This window comes from Vulpes lagopus, chromosome 19, assembly GCF_018345385.1.
Source record: "Vulpes lagopus strain Blue_001 chromosome 19, ASM1834538v1, whole genome shotgun sequence".
NCBI classification, from domain to species: domain Eukaryota; kingdom Metazoa; phylum Chordata; class Mammalia; order Carnivora; family Canidae; genus Vulpes; species Vulpes lagopus.
Window position 1 is genome coordinate 20054426 of NC_054842.1, and position 21418 is coordinate 20075843.

Sequence of the window (21418 nt, forward strand, 5' to 3'; positions counted from 1 at the left end):
TCTCTATGAATATATAACATACACCTTGATGCTTTAAAAATGGTTAAATCCATATTTTGTGTTACAGTTTTTTACCCGCTTTTACATCTAACATGTTCTTGTATTTCTCATGTTGTACTTTATAAGTAGTAGCTTTAATGGCTGCACAGTTACTTTTTAAAAGTATTCTCCTCAGGGCAGCCCCAGTGGTGCAGCGGTTTAGTGCTGCCTGCAGCCCGGGGTGTGGTCCTGGAGACCCGGGATCGAGTCCCACGTCAGGCTCCCTGAATGGAGCCTGCTTCTCCCTCTGCCTGTGTCTCTGCCTCTGTCTCTCTCTCTGTGTCTCTCATGAATAAATAAATAAAATCTTTTAAAAAGATAAAAGTATTCTCCTCAGTTTGGAATTTTTAGGCTGCTTCTGATTTCATACTACTAAGACATATACTTCTATAGACATCTGTATCTAAAAAATCATAGTCTGTATTTTTTGGTTATTTCCCTGGAAGCTGTGCTTTGTTAGAGCGAAAGCACAAACAAATCTGGATACATTTCCTAGAAAAGGAGTGATGCATTTCAGCCCTGTTAAATTCCTTGTCATTTGTGACTCTTTTTTGGTAAAGGAATGACGAGTCAGGTTCACATCCCACTATAGCCCACAACCTTGTCCTCGCAAGGGACAGCATTATTAATTTGGACCATAGTGGTTGGCCCAAATTGTGTTTTCCTGTCTTTGGATGTGGAAAACAAGCCAGGATGGCACTTGCCCAAAAGTGATCCAAGGATCTTTTGTACAGAATGTTATGTTCAATAGAACAAAAATTTAAAATAGAAGGTGAAATTTGTGCCTGCATTAGAAAGGTAAAGTCTAATCTCACATGCCCACACTAGTTCCTTCCAACATTTTTGCTCACTCTTCTATAGACACACAACTTTAATGACCTGAGAAAGACTTTACACTCTAAAAAGAGAGATAAAGGAAACTCAAGACTATGAACTCCTTTATCACAGCGATGCATGTAGATGCTCACACCATTCTTCACTGTCAATTGCAGAACTCTTTGTTCATCTTTCAAAAAGTGTCTTTGTGTTTCTCAGAATGAGCTGGCTCTCTCTCTCTCCCAGCTGTTGGAAATGCAAGAGAACTTCATGGAAAGTAAGAGTATATATGGTCTCCTGTAAGGTTAGAGGTGAGCTCCTGTCATTTAGCCACAGTTTCCATCTGCTCTCGTGTGCACTTCTGCCGCAGACATTGTTACAGTGGTGGGACACAAGTGTCTCTCTTAAAAGTATTGAGCTTCCTGATCCTGGAGAAGCACAACCCAGCACCTTTAAAGGACCTTTTCTCTCCTGGCTTTGCTCTGACTGATTTACAATGTGACTTTGAAAGCAATAAGGACTTGTTCTGGAAAAGATGATGAATGACAACTTATAAAGATATGTACACTATAATAAGTTATAGTGTAATAAGTTAACATAAGTTAGAAAGAAAAAGAACGAGAAGGCAAAGGAGAACATGGATAGACACTAAAAACTAGTTGGAGGTTAGGTTACTATGCAAAATGTATACCATTACCATTTAATAATGTTTTATTGAATGCCTAATATTTGCCAGGAGCTCTGGACAGGTTTCTTAAAATTAGTTGCAACGCATCAGTGGTCCATGACTCTATAGTAAGCCGTCACCATTTTTAATGAAAAAGGATATGAAGGTTAGAACAGAGTAGAATAGATAATATCACAGGGTATTGCACAAAATAAAAGCGTTATTTACTAAAAATGTATGTTTCAAATGTATATGTGTTTGTGAATTGGGTCATCATTTAAAATGCATTTCTTATCATGGCCATAGTAAAAAAAAATGTGAAAACCAGTGCTTTACAAGTATGCACATACCTAGGGCTGAGTTTCCAAGAAGCCAGTGAGAAGAAAGAAAACAATAGTTACACAATTTTTGCTGCAAGAGAAACAATTTTCCCTATTCTTCACAAAGAGAAAAAAATTAATGACGTATTATACAACCTCTTTAGAGAAAATCCTCGTAACTTAAGGCTGTTTCTCTGGTCTCCTCCCTTCTCCCACCCTATAGAGGTGACAGCATTGCTCTACATTCTGCAAGATGTCTGAAATTTTTCCTGATGTATTATTTAGGTCCTATCACAGTTCCTTACCATGTCTGTGTTCTTATCTATACTAATACACATGTGATATTTCTTTAAGTTTTCATAAATAAACTTATACTTTGAAGTGCAACAGTTATATACATTCCATTAAAACATACGTTCTAGGGCAGCCCAGGTGGCTCAGTGGTTTAGCGCCCTCAGCCCAGGACGTGATCCTGGAGTCTTGGGATCGAGTCCCATGTCAGGCTCCCTGCATGGAGCCTGCTTCTCCCTCTGCCTGTGTCTCTGCCTCTCTCTCTCTCTCTCTCTCTTTCCCTCTGTGTCTCTCATGGATAAATAAATAAAATATTTTTTATAAAAAAAACATATATTCTCATGAATAAATAAAATCTTTTTTAAAAAAACATTCTATTAAAAATGGTGGTCACTTACTAAGATGGTTTCATTCATGGATCATTAATGTGTTGCAATCAAATATAAAAATCATTAACATACAGCTTGATAAGTTTTCACAAAGTATATACAACCATGTAACCACTAGTTAGATCATGAAATGGAACACTGACAGCAAATACACACTCTCCTCATGCGCCCATTCATGCTTTCCCCAAAAGAGTGGACTCTCCTAGGAAACTAGAAATTTAATTTCACTTTGTTTTGAACTTTATATAAAAGGCTCATGCAGAATGCATTTCTGCCTGACTTATTTTGCTCAATGTTATGTTTGTGAGACATTCCATCACTGTTGATTTATATTCCATTGTATGCATATTGCAAATTTTTATCCATTCAGCTATGATGAACATTTTAATTATTTCCAGCTTTTGGCTATTATACAAAGTGCAGCTCTGGACATTTTTGTATAGGTTATTACTGAAGTGTGTACATGCTTTTGTTGGTTTTGAGGATGGAATTGCTAGTTCATAATCATATATTCAGTTTCGAGAAATACTGTAGAATAGTCAAGTGGTTATATTCTCACCAGCGGTATATAAGACTTCCCATTTCTCCTTACCTTCTCCAACACTAGGTATTGGCAGTGTTTTTGTTTTTTATTTTAGCTATCTGGTGGTATGTATAGATACCTCCTTGTGTTTTTAATTTACATTTCCTTGATAAATGATGAGGTTGAGCACTTTTTATGTGCTTGTTTGCACTTTAATGTCCTCTCATGTGAGGATACCAAGTTTTTTGGCTATATATTTTTTAAAAGATTTATTTATTCATGATAGACAGAGAGAGAGACACAGAGAGAGACACAGAGAGAGACACAGGGGGAGGGAGAAGCAGGCTACATGCAGGAAGCCCGATGTGGGACTCGATCCCGGGACCCCAGGATCACACCCCGGGCCAAAGGCAGGCGCTAAACTGCTGAGCCACCCAGGGATCCCCTGGCTATATTTTTTTATTACCTTGTCTTTTTCTTTTCTTTTCTTTTCTTTTCTTTTCTTTTCTTCTTTCTTTTCTTATTTTGCAGAAAGATTGTCATTTAGTAAAAATGTGGGATTTATTAGTCAACTACAGTCACAATACAGTCACTATGAACTTCCCCTTCTGTATTCATCCCGCCGAACACAAAACAGAGCAGTGTGTCAGTCTGGCTTTCCTCATGTGAGTCACCACCTTGTCTTTTTCTTATGGATTTATAGGAATTCTGTATATATTCTGAATTTGATTCCCTTATCAGCCATATATATTGCAAATATTATTTTGCACTTTTCACTCTCATAATGGTGAACAGAAATTCCTAACTTTAATCACATATTTTTCCAATATTGTGCATCTCTGTTTTGGAGTTTTTTCTTTATCTTTTTCCTTTATTGTTAGTGCTTTTTGCGTCCTATTAAAAAAAAAGCTTTGTTACCTAAAAATCATTAATATGTTACCTATGTTACAGTTAGAGCCACAATCTACCTGGAATTGATTTTTCTGTATCATATGAAGTCAATGATACTACTATTTATTCAAAGCCACCCCTTTTCTTGCTGCAATACAATATCATCTTTAATGATCAGGATATATTGGTGGGTCTGTTTCTGGACTCCATTTTTAGTTCTTATGATCTATTTGTTTACCTTGTGTCAGCGGCATACCATGTTAGCTAATATAGATTTATAATATTGAACTGGTACTATTGTAGTATTAAGTTTTCTCATGTTCTTTTTCAATGTTGTCTTCTTGGTTCATTGCTTTTCCACATAAATTTTAGAATTAGTTTACTAACTTCCACTAAAAAATAGTTATGTGGTTTTGATGGGGATCATTTTGAACTAATTTGGGGAGAATTGATACCTTTACAGTATTGATTTTTCCAATCTATACTTGTGTATTTCCACCTTCTTTTTTATTTTCAGTAAGTTTGTGTAGTGTTCTGTGTAGAAGGCTCTCATATCTTTTTTAGAATTAATTTTTAGATATTTTATATTTTATGCTAATATAAATGTTATAATTTACTGAATTTTATATTGTAATTGTTTGTTGTTGCTATACAGCAATCCAATTAAGTTATGTATGTTGATCTTATATCCAGTGACCTCACTAAATTAACTTATTATTTTTAATAATTTCTTTGTAGATCTTTTGGGTTTTCTCATACAAATTATAATGTCAAAGAATAGTCATGGTTTTATCTCTTCCCTTCTTCATTTTTTCCTTATTGCAGTAGCTAGGACTTCTAGTGAAATGCTTAATAGAGATGGTTATATAAGTTATGTTTGAGTGTTTTCTAGTCTAAGTGCAAGGCTTTCAGTATTATTAAGTAAGATATTTGTTATAGGTTTTATCAGATTGAGAAAGTTTCCTTCCAATCTCAGTTTGCTGAAGGTTTTTATTGTAAATAGATTTGAATGATAGCAAATGCTTTTTTCTGCATCCACTGAGATAATCATATGCTTTTTCCATTTTATCTGTTAATAGGATGCTTTATGTTGATTGATTTTCCAATATTAAACCAACATTCTATTTCTAGAATAAATTCCTCTTGCTCATAGTGTGGTATCAGTTAAAAAACATCTCAGGATTCAGTTTGCTAATATTTTGTTTAGTATTTTTTTCCTAAATTCATATGGGATATTAATTTGTAAAGTTATTTTTATAATGTTCTTGCTGAGTTATGGGATCAAAACTAGGTTGACTTCATAAAACGAGTTTCATGTAATGATTTGAGATATGATCCCTCTTTTTCTTTATTTTAGTTGAACTACGTAAAATTGGTGTGGTGTTCCCTTAAGTGTGTGGTAAAATTCACCAATAAAGCACTTCAGTACTGGAGAACATTTTGTGAGGAAATTTTTAAGCACAAAAAAGTCAATTTCTTAAAAGATATAGGACTATTCCCATTTGTATTATTGTTTTCCTATTTGGACAATTTTTTTTTTTTTGGTGGTTTATCCATTTGATCAATATTTTCAAATATTGGGCAGCCCCGGTGGCGCAGCAGTTTGGCGCCACCTGCAGCCTGGGGTGTGATCCTGGGGACCCGGGATCGAGTCCCACATGGGGCTCCCTGCATGGAGCCTGCTTTTCCCTCTGCCTGTGTCTCTGCCTCTTTCTCTCTGTGTCTATGAATCAATAAATAAAATCTTTAAAAACAATATTTTCAAATATTGCCATATGTTTATATATACTCTGATCATTTTAATGTCTGTAAAATCTATAGTGATTCCCTTTTTTATTCCATATTTGTAATTTTTGCCTCCTCTTCTTTTTTCTTGATTAACCTGGCTATATAGGCTTATGGATTTTATTAGTATTTTCCAAGAAGAAATTTTGATTTGGATTATCTTCTCTACTACATCTGTGTTTTCCAAATCATTAATTTCTAATTATTATTTTTTCCTTCAACTTTGTTTACTTTAATTAGGTATTATCTTTATGACTTAATGAGATAGATAAATAAGTCATTAATTTTCAAACTCTCTTTTTTTCTAATAGATGCATTTAAGTATATGCATTTCCCTCCAAGGACACTTTTAGTTGCAGATTACACTTTTTTTTTTAAAGATTTTATTTATCTGTTTATTAGAGAGAGAGAGAGACTAGAGGGAGGGGAGGAACAAGCAGTCTTCTTGCTGAGCATGGAGACTGACACAGGGCTCAATACCAGGACCCCAAAATCATGACCTGAGCTGAAACCAAGAGTTGGTGGCTTAACCATCTGAGCCACTCAGGCACCACAAGCAGCTTATACATTTTTATATGTTCTGTTTTCTTCATATTTTGGTTCATACTATTGTTTAATTTTAATTACACTTTACCTTAACCCATGGGGTTATATAGAAGTGTAATGCTTAATTTCAAACATCTGTAATTTTTCTAGTTATTGTTTTATTATCAATTTCTAGTTTAATTCTTCTGTGGTTAGAGAACATATTCCATATGACTTTTGATCTTTGAAATTTTTCTGGATTTATTTGTTGCCCAGAACATGGTGAATTTTGGTAAATGTTTAATGTGCATTCTCTGTTTTCTATAGTTGTTAGCTACAGTGTTCTAAATGGATTAAGTCAAATTTAGTAATCATATTATCCGTATCTACATCCTAACTCATCTTAAAAAGAATGTTCTATCAGTTACTGAGAGAGGTACATTGAAATCTCCCACTCTGCTGGTGAATTTACTTGCTTTTTTTGTTTGTTTGTTTTAGCAATGTTGGCTTTATATATTTTGAAACTTGGTTATCAGATACGTTCAGATTTTAAATTGCTATGTCTTCCTATGGGTTGATTTTTTTTATCATTATGTAGTATCCCTTTGTATCTCTAGCAGTATCTCTTATCATTATGTTAATGTGTCTGATATTAATATAATTCATGTGTATTTCTCCAGTCCTTTTTTTCTTTCAAATGTTGTGTCCTTATATCCAAAATGTGTCTCATTTAAGCATCATTTAACTAGGATTTTTTTTATATTTAGTACATGTATATTACGTGAAGTGTTTAGTCTATTTGTATTTCATGCAAGTACTGATATATTGGGGTTATAACCTATGATATTAGTACTCTTTGATTTTTTTTATTTTCCCCAGCTGTTTAGTGTTTCCTTTCCTCTCTTTTGTTTCCTTTTTTAAAAATTAATGAAGCACTTTGTCTCGGTTGTTAGTCATATATTCTTTTACTTTTTTTTAGTGCTTACACAGAAATTACAAATTGTATCATTAATTTATTAGTGGATAATATAAACTGTGACTGCCTACTTGCCAGAAAATTTAAAGGTTTTAGACCATTTTAATTTCATTTACCCCTCCAACCTTTTGTGTTATTGCTTATAGTTCATACATTTTAAACTACACGAAATTACAATTGTTTTAAAGAGTTAATATTCATTTAGATTTGCTGCATATTTTCCATGTTTATTGCTCATCATTCCTTCCTGATTTCCAAGCTCTCATCTGGATATTTTTTTTTCTTTCTACCTAATTTATTATGGGTTTTTGTTTTTTGTCCATGGTCTGTTGGTGGAATATTCTCTTAGGATTGCTTATCTGAAAAAGTATTTATTTTTAAACAGTTTTGTTAAGATCTGATTCATATAAAATAAGCTGAGCACATGTAAGATATATAATTTGGTAGATTTTGAAATATGTTATGGTGATATATGATATCACCACAATCACTATAATGAACATATATATCCATTTGCACCAAAAGTTTCCTTATGCCCCATTTGAACTTTGAGGGCATTTGAAACAAGCCCATCATTTCCTGGACCTTTGCATTGAGTTCAGCATGGAAGTAAAAAAAAAGGTATTCCAGTTTCCTGGGCCAGTATAATAATAGCAACAATAGCTAACACTTATATCATGTTTATATGTACCAGACACTGTTCTAAGCACTTCACATATTTTAGTACTTGATTTGTTGAGTTTACTCTTCATCACAACGTTATGGATTGAGTATGATAATCAGGCCCATTTTACCATTGAGGAAGTGAGGTAGATACTAGAGGATGTCTGAGGGCATAATCAAATATGAGCATCCTTTGACCTGGTGAAAATCTTCTACCTGGAGATTCACCAGTGTCTCAATACTAAGCACAAATGTTTTATTTTTAATCTTTTTTTATCTTCAAAAATTTGGAAAATATAGGTAGGTATACAGAGTAAAATTTAAATCACCAATAATCCAACCACCCAAAGATTACAACTTCTGGCAATTAATTGTATCCTTTGAGTCTTTTGCCATTATAGATAATACCACATGAACATCTTTGCCATCATGGCTTTGTATGTAGCCATAATCATTACTTAAGAAAAATTCTAAGAAGTAGAAGTGCTGAATAAAAGAACATGAAAAACATCGGGCTTTTAGTGCACTCACTAATGTTTTACTAGTTGAATGGGTAAAGATGGGGGAGAGTACACAGTAAGTAGATAAGTATCAAGGTGAATGAATGTCAAAGAAGTCACATGTAAGGAAGAATATTCCAATACCAAAGTACAGGTAAGAAAGTTTCCAAAGGAAGTCTGGCATGATGATTTTGTATATCTATTTTTTTCCTTTTAGAAAGAGAAAATAGATTTTATTTATTTTTTGAGAAAATTGATTTTACTTATTTTTAATAAATAGCTTTCTTTTGATAGATACCACTGGATTTGGAGATGTATAGCCTTTTGCTGTCTCTTTCTTTGTTATTACTGTTAATTATGTTGCTCTAATTACAATTGTGTTCACTCAATCAAAAGAATCATTACAAAGTTCATTCTGGTATAGAATCTGGACTGACAGCCTCAATGCCCAGCTTCTGCTACTGCTCCTTCATGGGTAGCGGTTTCCCTGCCATGCTTTGTTTGGAGATCCTCTGGGGGTGGTTCTCTGGAGTGATGAATGCCATCTTTGTTTAAGGGGGCAGAGGGAGAATAATCTAATTCTACCAAAGAGACAACAGTAAACCGATCCTGTGTTTCCATTGCTGTTGGAAAAAGAACAGTAAATGACAGCAAAATTGAATAGCTTGATACTTGCATAGTATAAATTACCCAGCGGAAGAGATGTGTTGAGAAGGAGAGTGAGGATTTGATCTCTGCCTTTCAGTTTGCAGTCATTGTCAACCACGAAGTACAAAAGTTGGCCCAGCAAACCTTGGCTTCATCCAGGAGGCCAGGGAGAGAGCCAAGAGATTTTTTTCCCCCTGCAGTTGCTTAGGATTGGTCTTTTGTGAATGTTTACATCGGTGAATAAAGTTAAAGTACTTTAGTCATTTTGCTACAGTAGTGTTTTTCAGACTATGGGCTGTGCCCTATTAGAGGGTAATGAAATCAATTTAGCAGGTCATTACTAACTTTTCTTTAATGAAATAGCATATAAAATAGAATAGGATAAGATAGAGTTGAATGGAATAGAAAATATCCAAGTGCAACACACAAGTAAGAATATCATATTGTAGTGGGATGCCTGAGTGGCTCAGCAGTTGAGCGTCTGTCTTCAGCTTAGGGCGTGCGTGATCCTGGTGTCCAGGGATCGACTCCCACATTGGGCTCCCTGCAGGGAGCCTGCTTCTCCCTCTGCCTGTGTCTCTGCTTCTCTCTGTGTGTCTCTCATGAATAAAGAAGTAAAATCTTTAAAAAAAATTATATTGTAGAACTTTTGTTTTAGTGAGATATGTATGCACAATCTACATATATGTACATGTGTTGCAGATTAAAACATACTTTTAATTGTGAGTCATGGTCAAATAATTATAGCCAGGAATTTTTTACATTTAAAGATGGGTTTTTTTTCCTGGAAATATTTTTGTATATAGACAGATTTCCAAAACTTGTTTAGAGTTGAACAGATTGAACTTTAGGGTTCGGGGCTGAGGTGAGCAGAGAAAGTCCTCATATTGACAGGGACAGTAATTATAGTCTTGCTGATCAAAACTCCAAGTAGAAAAAGGGCGGACAGTTTCCCCTTTGCTGTCCTGCCTGCTGCCGCCTTCCAGTGTAGTCAATAAACTTCTATCTCCTTTTACAAAGAAATCAAAACAAAACATCCAAGTAGAAAAAAATCTGACTTATCTGAATCCAACTTTATTGTGGTCCTATAGAGAAAGCAACTCTGATAATGACACTTCTTTTCAAACATCAGCTAGAAAACTCCCCAAGGTGAGAAAACCACCATAGTGCCATTCAAATACCAAACCAAAGGTCACCAGACTGACGAGAGGATGGCTCATTTTAATACTGAATACTTACTTGCCTGTGATTGGAACTAAGAATTTGCCAGTGAAGTTACTAGTAGTTGATTGTAATGACATGTGCTAATTTCACATTTTTATGATGATAATTTCATAATAAAATAAGTTTTCATGAATCAAAGTTTTTCCCTCTAATTCGGCTTTATTTAAATCTGTGTTAACTGCTTTGAGTTAACATTAACTAGATTCATGAACTTGGGTAAGATCTAGCTGATGGCCCAACTGTATATAAGTAAGTTCCTCAAATGTGGGAAATATGCATATAATACATATATACAGGTCATATCAGTATATATAATACATTCTGCCAATGATATATCCATTCATTGGTACTTCATTCTTATGAAACTAAAGAACAGTCAATACACTAAATAAAAATAGTTGCTCTAGAACAAGGCACTGGCTGCCTGGGGTGCTAGTTGAGAAAGATTTGGAGATGGTATTTGGACTCAACAATAAGGAAAGGTTGCATTTGAATAGTGATATCTGTGATGAACATAGGTGGTATTTTGAAAGCATGGATTGATTTTTCTCTGTTTTATAGGGGGAAGGAAAGGAATTGCAGACAGATATAGCCCAGAATTAAACCTTTTAGCATCTCTCATTCTCATTTTACTTCTGTTTACATTCATCTAGATTATTTGTTAAGACGGTGCCTCATAAATATTTGTCTGTTTACTCCTTTCTTTACCACTCCCACAGTTACATTTTCAATCTTCACTAAAAGGAGTATTAAAGAATCTTTCTAGATCACTTCCCTGCTGCTGGTGCTTACAATTTTTGATAGGATCAGGAGTCATGGGCTCCATTGAAAACCATGTGAAAGCTATGTACCATCTCTCATAAAACTGAATGCTAACACAAACTCCTGCCAATTTGTTCAGAAGAGTTGCAAATTCTCTGAGGCCTGCACTTTATTAAAAAACCCCTAGTCTAGCTGTCTCTCTCCAATCTACGTCCCTCCAATCTCTATCAGAGTGACATTCCTAATGCATAATTTAGATCATATTACTCTCTGCTCAAAACCATCTTGTTTCTTGCCTTTGGAACAGGAGTCCAGTCTGCTGGATTGGAATCCAGACTCTTTCAAGCTCTCACTTTTGTAGCCCCATTGCCCCCTGCCTCCTCCTCCCAAGTACACAATCTTCTAAGTTGAACCAGAATACCTGCTATTTCCCCCAATACTGTCTTGTACTTTCTTTCCGTAGTTGCTGCCACCTGAACATCCTCTGCTACCTGAACATCCTCTCTCTCTTTTACCTATGCAGGCCCTTTCTAACCTTCAAGCCCAGTCTTTCTGATTCTCAGTATTCTGCGAATGGAGCCCTCAGCAATGAGTAACACTTAGTGTAGTGTCTTGCACATCATCATGATGTATTTCCTCTTTGCCCTCAGATCTTTCCCCTGCATTACTGAGAGGCTGCCCCTAAATGTTGTACTTGCTGACCAGTTCCCTGAGTCAGTTGGCCTCCATTTGGGTTCAACCCCTGGGAAGCCCTGGAGGGAGAATGGAAGATTGAAGGAAGAGAGAAGCCAGGATATTTCTTCCCCACACTCTCTGCCTCATACAGTATCTTAAATGAAGGCAGTGTCTCTCCTCTAGGGCTTCAGCTCCAACTAGAGAGGCCCTTTGAGCTTCTGCTGGCTGACCTTGGACCCAGGGCTCCAGTATTGATACTCTTTTTTGTATCAATAGGATTTCCCACAATTATTCGGCTTTTGGACACCTTATTCTCCTGTTTGCCTTTATATCTTTCCCTTCACCTGCGTAATGGATTTCCTACATTTTAGTCCTTCCGGTTAAATACTAAGACCAGTTTAGATTTTCCTGGTTGAACCTTAATTGATACTGAATTTTATTACCTAATTTTAAACCATCTTCTATGTGGGTGTCTTTTCTTTGTTTTGTTTTTGTTTTTAGTGAACCAGATGTATATCCTGTGTCAGTTATCTAGTACTTGATAGCATTGAATGGGGTTACTTGGTGTAGTAAAAAATTACCTCAAAACTCAATAGTTAGAAACAATTGGCATTTGTAAGTTCATGAGTCTGAGGGTTGGCTGGGTGGTTCTTCAACTTTCAACTGGGCCCACTCCTATATATGTGTTAGCTGTAGGTCAACTAGGTGGCTCTGCTCATCTTGCCTGGGCTCCCGTACTTACAGGGCCAGACTAGTCTAGGCTGATCCAGTATAGCCTTGGCAGGGACAGCTAACATGAGTCAACTTCATTCCGTGTTTCTCAACCATGACAGGCTAGCTGAGGCATCTTCTCATGGCAATCACAGAGCAGGAGAAAACACGTAAGCATAACAAGAACTTTTTCAGACTTCTAAAAGCAGCATCTCTGCTTATATTCCACTGGCCAAAGCAAGTCAGATGACCAAAATCAGAATCAAAGAGGACAGTAAACTAGATTCAGCCTCTTTAGTGCAAAATTACATGACAAAGGGGTAGGTACAGGGAGGGGTAAAGAATGTAGGCCATAATGCAATATAGTCTATCTTAGACTTCATAAGATTAGATAAGAGAGCTGAGACTAGAGACATAGAGAGAGATTAATAGAGAGATAAACAGATGACATTATTTTTTTTTGCCAGATTAACCCTTTTAAAACAAAATTTTGCAATAAGATACACATGGTATATTCGCTTATTTGTTTGGTATGGTTCATTTGTACATAGTTACTGACTGAAAAAGAAATTGACCAAGTAAAGAGCCATTTATAAATAACATATTAATAAACCAAGTTAAAGGAACTTTATTTATCCTTTAACCTTCAATTTGCATTAATCGGGAGCAGTCACGAGAAATTGTGCCAAATTCACCTCAGGTCAGATGGCTCAATAAAATGAACTGTTTCATGCCTAGAAATAAATATATTCCAAATATAAATATGAATCAGTTACAAAACAGATTCTTTTGAAAGTACAAAATAACCACACTGTTAATATATTTGTGCCTCAATTAAAAATGTGTAAAGAGTACACATTCTAGGCTAAAGTTGTCCCAGGGAGTGATTCTCATTTTTGCTTTGAATCTCATATAAACAAACTGGGTAGGCTCCTTTGAGCCATGAGCAAATTCATGGCCCCCAGTTTTCTAAGGAGAAGAATAATTAAAAATGGGAATGTTTAAGTTGGAAAGGTCTGGGGCTTGACTTTGCTACTTTAAATTTCCTTCATCACTGAGAAATCACTTTGAATTCGTCTACTTAAAGTTCTCTAATATGGTTTGCTCTTGGTTTGAGGCATGCCATGAAAGAGATACTATTGGAGACCCCTGGGTGGCTCAGTGGTTTAGTGCCTGCCTTCGGCCCAGGGCATGATCCTGAAGTCCGGGGATCAAGTCCTGCATTGGACTCCCTGCATGGAAACTGCTTCTCCCTCTGCCTCTCTTTCTCTCTGTGTCTCTCATGAATAAATAGATAAAATCTTAAAAAAAAAAAAAAAAAAAAAAAGAGGTACTATCTGTTGGGATTATAGCAAAATTTGGAAACACCCTCAGTCACACTGTTTTTCAATTTCCTTCTCTACAGTTTTATCTTAAAACCTGGGCCTGTTCTTAGTAATTCAAAGTGAAGCCCATGACATCGTACTACCAGGATGAGATTCCTAGCTAGCTTTTTCACTGTTTGACTTTGGGCAAAAATGTTAAACCTTCCTGTGCCTCTCTTTTCCTCATCTGAAAAATGATCATATAATCATTGTGAGGATTTAACTAAGTGAAATTGGGGAAGAGATTAGCACAACTCAGCCTACATACAAAATGTCCTTAATAAAGTTATGTATAAAATGCTTCTTCTTATGAATCATTACATGAGAATTTTTAGGTTGTTTTCATTGAGTCAGGTTCACATATGTTTTTTCAAAATCTAAATCAGAATTATATCCTCAAAAAATAAATGAGATTCACTATTATTTTCATACAAAAGGCACTGTTTGTTTTTAAATATCAACATCAAGGATAGTGGTGTATATTTACTTGTATTCACCATAAAGCCACAATGACAGTTACAAACACTAACTTCTTCTTGGGCTTGTCAGTTTATTCTTTGAGAATGCTTTTAGAAGATCCTTCTTAAAAATGTCTTGGTCTTCAACCTCATATTCTCAGATTTTATGATTTTCTAGCAAACAGTGAGGTGATATTGATGGCTTGGGATTTCAAGTCTATTACAAGAGCAGTGGACAGAGACTGGTGAAAGTAGATAAACACAACCTCAAAGTCTTCCACCATGTTGTTTTAAAAGGAAGGAAAATTAATAATAAGCCAATCAATTTTTAACAAGTATATTTTGCCCTTTAACACTCTTAGTGTTAGACTAACACTTAGACTCCTTCTGCATGGAGTCATGGTGTAGAAGAGCCACTGTTAAAACAAGAGACACAGCATTTTGAAGAGCCACCGTCCATCACAGAGGAAATTCACACATCCGCACATGCATATGTACACCCACACAGACCTAGCAATCACTTTAATGATACAACAAGTGCTTTTATGGTGCTATAAATGTAGGATGTTGAGTGAAAAGACAATGACTGAGCATATATTCATCCAATGTCACAGCTACAGGGAATGGTACAGACCAACATGGTTAGCTATACCATATACAATGTTGAGTCAAAAATGCAGAATGATATATACACAAACAGAGATTCATATCATAGAGGTAATTTGGAAATGCACACTGTTCGTTGTCCTGGATACATATATTGTATATGTTTAAAAAAAAGTGGACTAGAAAAATACAAACAAATTCATGGTCTGGCCTTAGAGTGTGGTCGCCAAGATTATACCCATGCTATTTTTTAATTTTTAAAAAAAGCAGATATGACACATTTTATCAACAGTCCATTTCAAGAAGTGGGAATGCAGACATTTGCTCTACTAATCTCTGTTTTTCTGAGTTCTAAGTTCCCTCACAACAACAAAAATTGTGGGAGCACAGTTAACTGAAAAGCAGCTTCTTGCTTGCTATACAGACAGACAGTTGGAGCCACCATCAGCTGCACAAGTAGATGCCACAGTCTGTTTGGCCAATTTTTTTCATCTGTTTATACTTGTGGGAAGTGTCCACAGCATAATCATAGCTGGACACAATCTATAGACAGCTCCATAGTTCAAAGCCTGGATATGTCCCCCTGACGAATACCTGTCATTTCACCACAGGGCACGGCTGATGCTTCTGTTGGTTGAGACTTATCCTGGAAATTGTCCTCTGAGGCCAGTCAGGCCTTCTTTAGCACGAAATCTCTAAACTGTTTAAGATTTACATTTGCCCTTTAACCATTTTCCCAGGCTGGCAGTCTAAAATTCCTGAGTCTTGTCTACAGCAAGGCAGGTCTTTAGGATCCCCAAACATTGTCCCATGCCTACAATGTGTTATTAAACTTCTGTGTTCAAGTTCCTTTCTCTGAAACCATCTCCCCTTTGGAATGAGATTTTTATCTTAGTCTATTTGCATTTATTCAAAATCAGAGACAGCTCTGAAACCAGACCCTATTTAAACATAGAAAGAAGAGCTGTTGCAGATTAAACAAATGTTGGGGGACTTAAAAAGAAGAAGGAAAGAAAGAAAAACAAAAACAAAACACTTCTATTTACCTTCTTGTGTTTCCTTTTTTTCCAGATCTGCGGTTTCCTTCCCATTGGCCAGCCTGTGTGGGTGCCAACTTCTGCACGTGATTTAATGGATCAGAAGGTCAGATGTCAGGCTTGACTTGGCTGTTTGCAGACTCGTGATCTTTATGATTAATTGTCACTCTTTAGCACTAGGGGAATTACCTTCTAATTCATGCCTTTGCTGCGGTTGTTATTTAACATACTTTTGACCTCTGTAAGTATTCTGGAAGAATATAAAACATTAAATGGGCTGGAAAAGCATAATGGAGAAAAGGAAATCTGTGAGAATTAATTTAGGGTGAGAATAACAATCAGACAATGAGAGAGGGGAGCTGTATTTCATTTGTTTGTTACATCGGGAAGTTGTACTCAAGGAAGATCCAGCAGTCCTCTCCAGCTCCCTTTCGGTTGAGTGCTAAGAAAAAGGGTCAGGAATAGCTGATCAGTGGGTCGGTCAGAGCACTGAGAGGGGATAGGGCTCAGCACCTGCACAGTGCACATTCCCTTGCTTCCTGGGCAAGCCCTCAATGCTCCCACTGGTCCCCAGATGTTTGGTAATGTCAAGCAGCCTGTTTGGAAGGTTAGGTTATAATTTGGAACTCAGTTTGTTTACATTATTATAACAACAGTTTCAGTTTGTCTCTGCAGTTAAGATTATGTCAGCACTTTTCCTTGCTGTATTTATTATTTTTAGCAGTTTAATAGCTAACCGTGAAAAGTGGCTTTCTGGCTGTCAGGTGACATTCAGGCTGGGCCAGGGGCTGATGGAGTCTATAGAAATGCTCATGGCTGTGAGAGTCAGGTCTTTTGAATGCTGTCTTTGTACCTCCCCTTGCCCGGGGCCTCTGGCTTATTGTCTAGGCGCCTCAGTTGGGGTGGCGCTATCTGATGGTAACCACTACTAATATTACAGTGCTCGGTGCCCAGGCCCTCCCTGGGGGCCCCCAGTCTGGCTGCCTCTGTCTCCCAGCCCTCCCTCAAGGGAACCAGTCAAAAGCTCTCATATCAGAAAGCACCATTTGCAATTTATAGAATGTTTGAGGGAAAAGTATCAGTAAGGATCACCTGGGCCTGCAGTTCTCTAACATTTTTTTTTTATAAACCCTTTGCCCAAATGAAATCTCCCAAAGAACCCCAATTTGTAAGATGTGGAAAAAGTACATCTGTTCCGTTTGAAGGTGAGGAGGGTTATGGCAAACCCTACCCTTCAGCCTCTTCCTCACCCACCCCAGTCAGGATGACTCCTCAGGCACCCCACCCCCTTGCAAGAGACCTCCCAACTCTTCAGGATCCTGGCACACCATTCTTACAAGGCGATCCCTTCCACTTACAGATAAAGAGGTGATTTTTATACATACTTTAGACATGAAACATTAGACACTAAGACACAAAAGAGTACCCACTGTAGTCATCCATTCTCATATGTCTCTAGAGAAGGCAAAACTCATCTGTGATGATAGAAACAATATAGTAAGTATCTTGAAGAGAAGAAGAGATTGATTTGGAAGGGACAGAAGAGAATTTTCTGGAATAATAGAAATGTATATCTTTCTAGAAATGCAGGCTACACAGCATTTGTCAAAACTCCTTTGTGCTTTTTACTGTCCATAAATTATACCTCCATCAAAAAATAAAAACAAAGAAGGAAAATAAGGCAAAAAGATAAATGAATTAGGCATTTAATAAACAAATACTGATGAGCTTCCTTAAATATTGAAAATACTAGTGAACTTCCTTAAAGCTAGGTAGACTATTTATTGAGTGGGCTCTAAGGTCATTCATTATGCAGTTTCAGAAGACAAGAGGCCATGCTCCTCTTCCAGCACATTCTTTGTTCAATAATCACCAAAACCAGGGGAAACAAATTTTCTCAGAGAATACCAGAGGATGGAACCATTAAATACCTTTTGGGATCTTCTAACCTGTGATGTGGCTAAAAGGTAATATGTGGGCAATCTGAGAGTGGAAATATTGAGTATAGTACTTGATTCATGCATTCCTTTTGCATGTACTATACATGTACTATTAATAATGCCCTAGAAGGTCTTTATAATGTTTTAATTCTTTGCTCCCCCTCATCTCACTGCTTTTCTATCACCTATAAAATGCAAGATTCTTCTTCCCATATCTTAGCAGAGTAGAACTTCTGGTGACTAAGGTTGGAATTCAGGCCTCAAGTGACACTTGTAGAACAGGGCTAATTCATGTACTGTCTTTCTGCTTTAGGCATGTGTTGAGTATTCTCACAGGATTGCACAGAATACCTGTGCAATAGACACATTGACCCTTAAAAAATACTTTCTTTTTTCTGAAATACTTTGACCCAACTCTATTTAAGCTTTTCTATTTTTGTGTTTTAGAAGTCCTGCAGTAACATGAAAGGTAATTGTTTGGGGTGAAATGCAGCTAAGGGCATAGGCCAATGCCAGATGGGACCCAGTTAAGAGCCTCTGCATTTAGAGCCTCATGAGAAGACTAAGCTGGCAGACAGAAGAAAAATATTTCATTTTGTTTTAGTTTTTTAGTCTTTATTTTTAATGGTTTTAAAGATTTTTTATTTAAATTCAATTTAATTAACATATATTATTAGTTTCAGAGGTAGAATTCAGTGATTCTATCAGTTACATACAACACCTAGGGCTTATTACATCACATGCCCTCCTTAATGTCTATCATCCAGTTACCCTATCCTCCTTCCCCCACACCACTCCCTTCCAGCAACCCTGTTTGTTTCCTAGAGTCAAGAGTCTCTCATGGTTTGCCTCCTTCTCCATTTCCATCTTATTTTACTTTTTCTTCCCTCCCCCTATGTTCATCTGTTTTGTTTCTTAAATTCCACATATGGGGGCACCTGGATGGCTCAGTCAGCTTGGCAGCTGCCTTCAGCTCAGGTCATAATCCCAGGGGCCTGGGATCGAGCCCTGGGTTGGGCTCTCTACTCAGCAAGCATTCTGCTTCTCCTTCTCCCTCTGTCCCTTCCCTCCCCCAGTTGTGCTCTCTCTCTCTCTAATAAATAAATTTTTTAAAAAAAATTCCAACATATGAGTGAAATCATATGGTATTTCTCTTTCTCTGACTAACTTACAGGAGGGAGGGACAAGGCAGACAGAGGGAAAGGGGCTTCTGGACCCTGAGATGATGACCTAAGCCAAAATCAAAAGTTGAACACTTAACTGACTGAGCCACCCAGGTGCCCCAGAAAATGTTTTTGAAAGAAAATGATGGCAGTGTTAGGAAATGTAGAGAGGGGGTCATGTGGAGCCAGAGCAAGAGGGATTTGAAGATACTCAAATGTTTCAGCCTTTGAGGCTATGCAGACAAATTCTACTACTTGAGTGATTTCCCAAAAAAGGGCCAAGGCCTATTTATCTCACAAGGTTGATCCACATTAACAAAAATTTAGTTCACTAATGAAGCCATGGCAAAAAGGAACCATCCATAGAAAATAACATTTTAAATAACCAGAACCTATTTTAACCCACACATTCCATGCTTTGCACATACAAATTTCCTAATCAAATCAAATTTAATTGAGCAAGATTTTTATTTAACCAATTTAGTTTAATGTGCATAAGAGCAGAAATGAAATTACACGATCTAAGAGTTTGGGCCGAATGTGATTTTTTTGCAATTTTATGCCCATTTAAAAGGAACTGTTTCTTCACATCATTAAGAGTCAACTTGTCTAAATAGAAACTACAAGATGGAAATTGTATGTATTTCCCATCCCAGTGATTTGGGGACTGTGATTCTTCTGGAGCCAACGTTCTTAAAATTTATGCATGTATGTATGTATGCATTTATCTATAGGTCACGTGGTCTTAGGACAATGCAACCTGTGTGTAGTCAGATCCTAGTTATTCATGAGAATGAGGATAAAATGTCAATAATTTAAGTCCAATCTATTGATATTTTTTCCCAGTGGCTTCTAAAAATCAGTATCAACCATTCAGCTGATTATAAGGGGCTGTTAACAACTGGGAAAATATCCAGATTTGAGTTATATCCCATTTTCCTTCCTCAAGTATTTTTCTTATGATGCCATTGGGATAATAACTGAAAAACAGGATGAAGGAAAAGTAACAGGCACTTTAATATGTATATTATTATTCTTATTATTATTGGTTACTAGACAAGAAAAATGAGAGTAAAATGAACAGAAGCAATAAAGACATAATTGTCACAGTGGCAGGGTGCGGCTTGAACTCAGGTCTTTCTTTCTGTAATCCCCTAAGAAAAGAAGCAATGACTCAGAACTACTCATAATATTACACTGACTGGATTGGAGAAGTAGCTGCATTTGTGAAGAGAATAAGCTATTATTTGGGGCCTACCCATAACAGAAAACCACAAATACAGTGACAAACGCTCAAAAGTTTGTTTTTCTCTCCACAGCAGCAGAAGGTCGTTCTACAACAATCAAGGACTCAGGCACCTTCCATATTTCTATACTTCTATTCTTACCACATGACTATATCCTTAAGGTTACCTCATGGTTCAAGATAGCTCTCAGGAAGCAGGAAAGATGGGAAGAGGGCAGTGAAAGGCATCCATCACTGGCGCTATGTTTTTTCCTCTTTAGGAGGCCTTACCAGAATTCCCACCCCACAACTTTTACCTACATTCTACCAATTCCTAGTTGTAAAAGAAGCCGGAAAATGTAGCTGGGTACTTTTCTATCCAGAAGTAAAATTAAATTTGGAAAAAAAAAAAAAAGAATATCATGGACTAGGACTAGTAGACCTAGTCACAGTTAGGCAAGTATGAGAAGTTTTTCAATTTTGGAGAGGAAAGGAATGATCAGGGTGGTTCTTTAGAGGAAATGATCTTGTAGCCAACTGCATGATGCATAAAAGGGGGAGCAGTAAAAAGTAGCTATGAGGGATGCCTTGGGGACTCAGTTGGTTAAGCACCTGACTCTTGATTTGGACTCAGGTCCATCAGGATCTCAGGGTCATGAAATCAAGCCCCACGGCAGCCCAGCATGCAGCTTGCTTCAGATTCTTCTTTCTGTTCTCCCTCTGCTCTTCCCCTCCTCCCCTCTAAAAAGAAAAGTAGCTTTGGGGACTTCAGTTTGTGGTGATAAGCTTCTTATTAGTGAAGTTGCATTAGGGACAAGAGAGATGAATGTGATAGAATTTGTGAAGAATGAACTGGCCAAAGAGAATATATTTATCAACTAACTGTGTAGTTCAAAATTGTGTTTCCGTAAATGCACACACATACACACATGTGTGTGGGCTGTGTTTATGTATATAAATACATTATATACGTGTATGTGTATGAGGATAAATGTATATGTATGTGTATGAGGATATACGTATGAGGATACATATATAGGAATGGCAACCCAGGAAAGACATTTAGATAAACTTCTAAGACACAGGATCCGGATAAACAAAAAAGTTACATGGTACTTGTCTATACAGAAAATTGGCTGGGAATTTATGATGCATTTTCTTGGCAATGGATAAATAACACATGCATGCATACATAAATACATGTATGCATACCTACAACA

At 36.7% G+C, this 21418-nt stretch overlaps 1 protein-coding gene across 20 annotated transcripts in view; it reads left to right on the forward strand.

Moving 5' to 3' along the window:
* THRB (thyroid hormone receptor beta) overlaps positions 1-21418 on the forward strand; it is a 372691-nt gene that overhangs the window by 141471 nt on the left and 209802 nt on the right. For all 20 annotated transcript variants that reach the window (XM_041734410.1, XM_041734408.1, XM_041734416.1 and 17 more), the window contains one exon: positions 15905-15976. The gene's annotated coding sequence lies outside the window, so the exon portion shown is untranslated. The remainder of the gene's footprint in view (positions 1-15904; positions 15977-21418) is intronic.